Source organism: Festucalex cinctus, chromosome 12 (assembly GCF_051991245.1).
Source record: "Festucalex cinctus isolate MCC-2025b chromosome 12, RoL_Fcin_1.0, whole genome shotgun sequence".
Taxonomy (NCBI): domain Eukaryota; kingdom Metazoa; phylum Chordata; class Actinopteri; order Syngnathiformes; family Syngnathidae; genus Festucalex; species Festucalex cinctus.
In genome coordinates, this window is record NC_135422.1 from 17948823 (window position 1) to 17957616 (window position 8794).

Sequence of the window (8794 nt, forward strand, 5' to 3'; positions counted from 1 at the left end):
AATAACAAATTAATACTACATTGTACTACAAAAAAAACAAAATCGTATAATGCAAATGATGATTCAGTGCCAGACAATTTCAGACCCTCCTTTACCCTACTGCGTGAAAAGAAATTAAAAATACATAAATACCTGTCTGGATTATTAAAAGACGTGAAAATGCGTCCCTGGCATCGAATGAATGAATCTGAAACTAAATAGCAAAAATATGAATAATTACAATTAGTATACTATAGTCATTACTTTCACCAAAAAATACATTTCCTGAATCAAATACAAAAACACAAATCATGACAAGTAATATCTCATAATTGTAATTGTTAATTTAAAAGAGCCTCCTTTACTCTACCACGTGAAAAGAAATTAAAAATACATAAATACCTGTCTGGATTCTTAAAAGACGTGAAAAAGCGTCCCTGGCATCAAACGAATGAATCTGAAATTAAATAGCAAAAATATGAATAATTACAATTAGTATAGTATAGTCATTACTTTCACCAAAAAAATACATTTCCTGAATCACATACAAAAACACAAATCAAAACAAGTAATGACTCATAATTATAATTGATAATTTAAATGAGCAATGTTTAAAATACTAATGGATTTTTTTTACTACTGTTTTCATGACAGAAATTCGTTGTAATGTAACATAAAAAATGTAAAAAATAAATCTGATATATTAAATACAAAAAATAACTTGCATTATTTAAATTTATGAATAAAACTGTTGTCTGAATACTGTAAGCATGTATTGTACTGCTACATTTTAACCACAGAAATTATAAAACAATTAATTTACTACACATCAATGCAAAAATGATAATCACTAATAATTGTAATTAATCATTTTCTAGGCAACAATTTTGACTTCAAGTTACTTGATATAAAATGTATTTCAATAAGACTAATCAATAAATTATAATGCACTTTAGTACAGTTCAATCATTTGATTTATGTAAATTAATTTACAGTATGTGCATTATGAAATTCTGTCTTCTCTTAAATGGACAAATGTGCTGAGATGCAGTCTACAACCAACAGGTGGCGTTCCAGACACAGTTCAGACAACTAATCGTTTTTTGCTTGTTGTTTGTTTTTTCTGGCGGCTGCTTAAACGAATGATTGACAGCTGGCCGGAGGTCCACCGGGCCGCCGTTTAGCAGCTAATTAAAACGTAAAGCGGACAAAGCGCGTCTAAGTCTCCTGACAAAAGGACGAAGCGCCTTCCTTCGTCTTCTGCACAGCTGCTAAAGCAAACGAGACGTGAGACACATGAGACGGACTCCGACAAACACAAACACGTCCAGCCGCCACAGCTGTTCCGCTGCGCAGAGCTGGACTTCGGTGGCCTGGCCTGGCGCCATCAAAAGGCGAGGTGCGTTCAGGCGCCACTCGGAAACGCGCAATTTGGTTCCCGAGCCCGAGGCGAGCTGTTTTGGTTCAACGAGATGGTGATCCCGAAGGTTGCAGCGTCTATATAACTGGATGGAATATTGATATCAGCAGCTAAAAGGGATGTACCGATATCCAAACGTCATGATACGATATTATCACGATATGACGGCACAATACCGATAATTATCACGATATTGGGGGAAGGTCGGTGATATTTAAAAAAGGTCACAATATTGTATCGAATCAAATCGATTTTCTTTTTCCTAGCCTAATATCGATTGATAAACAATAAATCGATTCCCATAAATTCACGAGAAAATAGAAGTTTTTTTTTTTTTATCTTGCTTTCTTTTCTTTAATTTCCTGTTCACATAATTTAAAAGTATTTTCATACATTTATAAAATAGATGAATTATTGCACTTTGAGACAATTCAGAATCTTTTTTTAAATTTATATTTACAATTATTTAAATACAAAAAAAAAAAACTAAAAAATTGGTACTGCATGAAATCCTCAACGGAATCAAAAATCAATCAAAGTGAATCGTGAATTGAATTGGGCCCTCGTGAATCGAATCAAATCGATTTTAGAAAAATCTGACTCGATACTCAGCCCTAATAAATATATGTCTGCGTATGTGGCGCACGTCTTTCTCAGTACCCTTGCGTAAAAAGGTCGACTGGAATCCGTTCGATGGTATCGCAAAATCCCATTTTTCCTGCCGGCACCTGAATGCAGCAGGTGATTATTGCTACGCTGCTGCTCATCTTGTGGCTTGTGGCGCTAAATTAATCTCCTCGGCCTCGATAACACACGCACATATACGCGCACACGCACACACCGGAATAAAAGTCCTCCAGCGCTTCCTCCTGATCACAAGCCCAATTATTGCCATTTAATTGGCTGGTGGGAGTCATTTTATGCCAATGCAACAATAATGTCACTTTTGATGTGGACTGTTGATTTTTTTTCTCATAACACATGCAAATTCACTTAGTATAAAAGATTGCCTTGGAAAAAAAAAAAAAAAACACCTGTTCAATATGTGCTTTATGAACCCGGCGGGATACTTGATCTTGTCGCTGCAGCCTAAATATTTACACAACACCCAGTTAGACCAATATATGAACCAGTAAGGCAGCTGCTCGCTCAATCTAAGCCATTTAAGACCATATATTTATATTTATGTTTTCGTCACACCAAGGGAGGATCAGTAATATCTACCATGTCAAATTAATGACATGTTTTTAAGTGAAACTGGAGCGGAGTTTTTTTTTGTTTTTGTTTTTTTATACAGGGGCTCGTGCTGTCACTATTGACACTATTGAATATTTTTTAGAATAATCAACTAATCGGATTCATTTCAGTTTTACATTAAAGGGTATTACAGAAGCATTTTTGCCCCTGATTACTGTTTTATTAACCTGTGATTGGTGTTTATGTCGTACTTCATATTCGTATAGTGATTAAAAAAAGATGACGTACGATGTTACCGGTTTTGGTCATTGTTTTCCAAAGTAAAAACAGATGTTTGCAAATGTCTTGTTTTTATTAAACACAGATGATAATCAGTCTTCTTTCATTAGGACTACAGAAATCAGTGAATCACTGTTGATAGTCTGAAATCAGAGGATTTGGTCAATTTTAAATAAAAAAATGGCTACAAACGATTACTTGATTATTAAAATATTTGCTCCCAAAAACGTATAAATACGTTCTATTTTAAATGTTTTAAGTGTCCCAAAGACGTTTTTATACATTTTTTTTATTATTTTATTTTTTTATGCTAGAGCATACAGAAGGCTTTTTGATGCAGCCTCTCAACTGCAGTGAACGGGTGAGAAAAATGGTATTAATTACAAAAACGGCCAGCAGGTGGCAGCAGAGTATAAGAGATCAACCAGGGCCATGTTGAAACAAGCTCTTTTACCCACTGTTTTAAACAGATTTGTGAATAATGATGAAACTTGCTAGCTCAAGTGTGTCGACAGGAAATGGCGGGCTTTGTGTGTGTGTGTGTGTGTGTGTGTGTGTGTGTGTGTGTGTGTGTGTGTGTGTGTGTGTGTGTGTGTGTGTGTGTGTGTGTGTGTGTGTGTTGGGGGGGGGGGGGTGCAAAATGGAAATGGATAGAAATATACTTTTTTTCTCCTGATGAAAGAAGAGACTCTAATTGACTTTTGGTAGGTTCCATGTCTTTATAGGAAAAGAACACAATATTCTACGGGCCTTGCAAAATCAATCAAAATCCAGCGAAGGGGTTTGCTTCAGTGAAAATGGCTGGAAGTGAATGAGTTAAAATAGTTGTCGATGAATCTGACAATCGACTACTTGTCGATTAATCGATTAATATTGACACCTATCGACTCTTAAAACCAAAATGGCACGTCCAGTATCTCAACAAGCATGGCTTCCTGAGACATTTTTGTGGGTCTACTCACGATAGACATGTTTACCAAATTTCATTTTGCTAAGTGAAACTCCAGAATCACTTGCCTATAGAAAAAAAAAACTTTGTTTTTCTACCAAATTCACTTTCGCTAAACAAGGTGTGCTCGTGTGTTTTTTTGCGGGCCATCCTCGGCAGCTGTCTCGGGGACGTACTGAGGACGGGAGCGTTTCATTACGAGCGTCGGGGGGTGAGAAAGTGAGCCCTGATTAGCTTTCTAATTAGCCACTTCAAACTCTAAGTAGGTCATTTGCACTCTGCACTCCAATGTCTGTTTCTCTTGGCTCTATACGTGCGTGTGTGCGTTTGTGTGAGTGTGTAACAGCTGCTTTTCGCTCATTGGTGTGTGTGTGTGTGTACGTGTGCACGTGGATTACCAGCGGTTACGTAACAGCTGCGCCATGCAGATCCGCGTCCCGATGAGGCGATGATTGACAGCCGGCCTCCCGGAATAGAAGACAAAAGCAAGGCCTCGTCGGTGTCGGAATCTCGGCGGCGTCCCGCTTGATTGGACGGGATAAAAGTTGCTAATGAGGCAGATTAGTTTGTCAAAGGAGACACTTTAGCCACTCGCCAGTTCTCGGGGCCTCTTTAGTCCACGCGGGTCGAGTCTCTTTCTCCTGACAAGTCAACTTCTCAACACTGACTGACATTTCCACTACAGGAACTTTAGCCAAAACTAGTAACTTCTGGAGGACTGATGGAACTGGTGTCTAAAGTTAGTTCGAAAAAGAAGACCCTGATTAGTGGAGGTAGCACTTTCAAGAAGTCTAGGAACATCTGGGACTGTGTTATGAACAGATTAATTACTGACTCTAGGATCTCAAAGCAACTAGTTAAAAAAAAACACAAAAAAAAACACAAAACGTCCAGGAAAATAACAACATAGCTGACTGCAGATGCGTATTTAGCCCATTTTGGGGGGTACTTCAACACCCCCAACGTGAACAATAGCACCCCCAAAATTTTAGAGTACATACAGGCTGTATTTAGATATATTTTTACTGTGTTCTTTTTCAGATTCAGTTTGCTCAATGACTTTCCCCATGCAATTTTTGGAATGGGAAAGTACATCCAAACCATGACAAGCTATTTATCACATAGCTGATCCTAGCATCGCCTCTGGCTGACTGGATACTATTAGTTCCAACAAGTGCGACGAACTACACGTTTTGCTTTATGGTATAACGAACTACAAGTTTTGCTTTATGGCTTATTTGAAACTTAACCCTAGACTAGGAACTTTTGAAACAACATGGGACAACATCAAGGACATTGAAACTGTTGTCTGAAGCTTGAGGAAAAAGTACAAGGGCCAAAACAAGACCCAGTCCAGAAGACTGAGAGTTCCAAGAACCTTTGGTGTACTGTAGACTGTGGTCTGACTGGAAATTAAGTTCTGGGATAATTAACTCATTGACTCCCAGCCATTTTCATTGAAGAAACCCCCTTTTGACAGATTTTGCAAGGCCACAGAACATTGTGTTCTATTGCTATAAAAAAAACAGAAAAAACATGGAACCTACAAAAAGAAAGATTAGAGTCTCTCCTTTCATCAGGAAAAAAATGTATATTTGTAGCTGTTTCAATTTTGCAGCCATGAGCATTAGAATATAGCTAAGTTTCATCATTATTCACATTCCTGGTGAAAACACTGAGTTTGTTGCAACATGGCCCTGGCTGATCTCTTATACTCTGCTGCCACCTGCTGGCTGTGTTTTTAATAACTATTATTGCTTTAAGCCACCTCTTCATGTCAGAAGCTGCATCAAAGCCGTCTGTATGCTCTTTCGTAAAAAACAAAAACAAAAAAACGTGTAAACACGTTTTTGGGAGTGAATGATAAAGTATTAAAAACGTTTTTACACGTTTTTGGGCTTGAATGAGTTAACTAGGGTCAAATGAAGACCCTGCTTGAGGTGGACTGTTCTTTCGAGAGAGATCCAAGAACAGATGGAACTTTACACCAGAACTATCAACTTCTGACATGTCCAGGAACATTTGGGGCAGGTCTGTACCTCTGAACATCTTGCTATCAGGAACTCCAAGCATCAAAAAGTAAAAGTTACTGTAACTGGTGGAAATGCAGCTTCAATATCCTCGACCCTGCAGATACTGAACCCCCCAAAAGATTCTGGACCTCTCAAAGTACTTTGGCTCATCTTTTATCTTGATAAATTATCCCAAAAGTACATTACAACAACAATTCCCAACAATGACCCACAAAAGTTCCTCGTTTCTGGGTCATTAAGTTCCTGTGGTTGAAATAAAGGCCATCGTCTGATTGGAACCTTTGAGACTTTTCAAGAACCACGACAGCGGTACAGTTCAGCCAGGCTCGACTCCAGGTTACCAAATTAGAGTGAGGAGAAACCAGTGGACAGACCTCCACCAAGGCCTAATAATACTGATTTTTGACAGACAGGATTTACATAAACATAATAAATCCTAAAGAGTCCAGTTTGAGCTCGAATTGCACTTGCTTCAGGCCAATGGGCAACTGCAATTCACCGACATGAGCAACAGAGGGCGCAGTAGTTCCTGTACACAACCTTGCAGAGGCATTGACATTATCTTAGCCCATAAAGACTAAACACTTTGACGCCTGAGCTGAGATTTGAACCAGAACCTATGAACTGTGAGGCAGACATACTAACCACTAGGGTAACGCGTTACCCATTCCCTTTAAATTAAACAAAATTCCATCAAAGTCTAAATTGCTGCAATTAACCCCGCAAGGTTGCCGTGTGATTTTATTTCAGACCGGGAAAGGTCAGATGTTTTTTTGTTGTTTTTTTTTACATATATTTCTCGTTAAGTGCCACTGCTGCTGCGTTTTCTCGCCACTGAAACTCATTGTGTTTCATTTACTTCCAAATCTCATTTAACTTCAATTAACTCCCTGCCAGTGCACTGTTTCGTGTTTATTTTTTCATTAAGTGACCGCTGCGGACAGAAAAATGATAAGTTCCAGACGTGACGGAATTTTTTTCAAATTGTTGCCACAATATATGGTGGATGGAGAATATATATTTTTTTCTGGTCTTCAAATTCTTCTTTGCGTGTCTGTATTATACTGCCCCCAGGTGGCCACTGTGATCACACCAGAGGAGCAGCACAATGGCCATTAAATTGAAGAAAAATAAAATGTGTCCAAAAATGTTTAATTAATCATCTTTGTTTTTTGTTTTTTTTGTTGGGGGCTGGAACTAATTAATCACATTTCTATTCATTTAATTATAACACTAATTACTTTAGTGTAATACTAAACATGAACAACTTGAATTGTTGAGTTTACTCTGTCATCACCTAAATGGAACATATCAAGTGCTTTCTGTCAAATTACCCAGCGTGTATCACCTGCCAGCCCCCCCCCCCCCCCCCCCAACACACACACACACACACACACAAAGCCCGCCATTTCCTGTCGACACACTTGAGCTAGCATGTGGGCGACGGCAGAGCGAAATGACAGGAGAAATTGTAACAATGGGGCCTTCAAAGAATCGCCTGCCCCGAGTGTCGTTCCAAATCAATACGTTTTCTCGCTTTGACACGGAAAAAATAACGTCAGACAAGAAGTGCGACTGGTAAACCGCTGACAAGTTCCGAAAATGAACCAGGGTGTTAGCTAGCACAACAACCTTGATGTTTGTGGTCTTCAAAAGTAACAGATTTCTTGTAATTTTATCGAACAATCAAATGAATTTTGAAGCTAATACTCGAAATATTGCACCAAAAATAACTTCTCTTAGCTGTTGTCTTAGCTAGCACAAATACTTTTATGGTGCTTTTCCATTACAGGTTCCAGAAGGTTCCTCTCTGTCCTTGGACTCACTTGGCCTGGCCTGGCCAGGGTTGTCTCAAACATTTAAAACCAGGAAATGGAAATGGGCATGTGTTGGTGGAGTTCCTTGCCGCATCGATTAAAGAAACACCTACAATTGTCGGCCAATCGGACGACAATGACGTCATGGCGCTCCTCGGCTGGCGATCCACAACCAAGTTGGAAGAGGTTCGAGGAACGCTTCGTCACTGCAAGGCTTTGAAAAACTGTAACAGAACTAAGAAAGACTATATTGAGTCTCAATTTATAAAAATTAAAATAAATAAATACTCACTCAAGAATGTTCTGTTGTGATCATTCCTCAACCCTTGATATATATATATATATATATATATATATATATATATATATATATATATATATATATATATATATATATATATATATATATATATATATATATATGTGTGTGTGTGTGTGTAAAGCGGCTAACAAAAAAAAAAGCCAGTACAAGATAACCTCTATTATTTAATCTCACTATGGGGAAATTTGCAATATGTCCCAAAATGAGCATAGATGTTAGGTGGCGCAACAGCCTCAGTTTTTGTACAGGTTCCTTGTCCTTATACAAATAGTCGCAGAATTTTCAAGATAATCCCTATAGCCTTAGCTAGCGGCCATTTAAAGGCATTTTAAAGTATTTATAAAAAAAAAAAGTTTTTCACAAACTCTTATTCTTATGTTGTACGTTTTTAGTAAGCTGCTTTTTATTTCTTTACATTTCCTTTAAATGTCTTATTTTGGTTGTAGATGTTTTAAAATGTTGAAACACTGAGTTAGCTAAATGTGGTAATATACACACCAGGCTTTCCAAGCTTCTAGTATCACTAGCATTAATCGTTAGCCGCAGGTGCTACATTGGAATGTTATGACTTTATCATGTAGTATTACGATAACACCCAAAGATATCGGTTTAAAATGATAGTTTTGGGACTCAAGAGGTGATCAGAAATGTACCTGTTGAGCAGAAAAGTTGCTACATCGCCAAGGCTGCATGGCAAATGATTGACACATCCCTCGGTCACGCCTTCACTCTGGGCAATTTCTGATTGGCTATACTTGTGCCGTGAGAAGTTTTAAAATAATAATTTAAATTAAATAG

General features: G+C 38.0%; 1 long non-coding RNA gene across 1 annotated transcript; it reads right to left on the minus strand.

Annotated features, from left to right (window-relative positions):
* Nucleotides 1–410: 410 nt before the first annotated feature.
* Nucleotides 411–8699, minus strand: LOC144032089 (uncharacterized). The gene is made up of 3 exons (XR_013287684.1): nucleotides 8650–8699; nucleotides 7788–7909; nucleotides 411–436 (listed from the first exon to the last, which is right to left on the minus strand). It is a non-coding gene; the product is annotated as an uncharacterized LOC144032089 (long non-coding RNA).
* Between the last annotated feature and the right edge of the window lie 95 nt (nucleotides 8700–8794).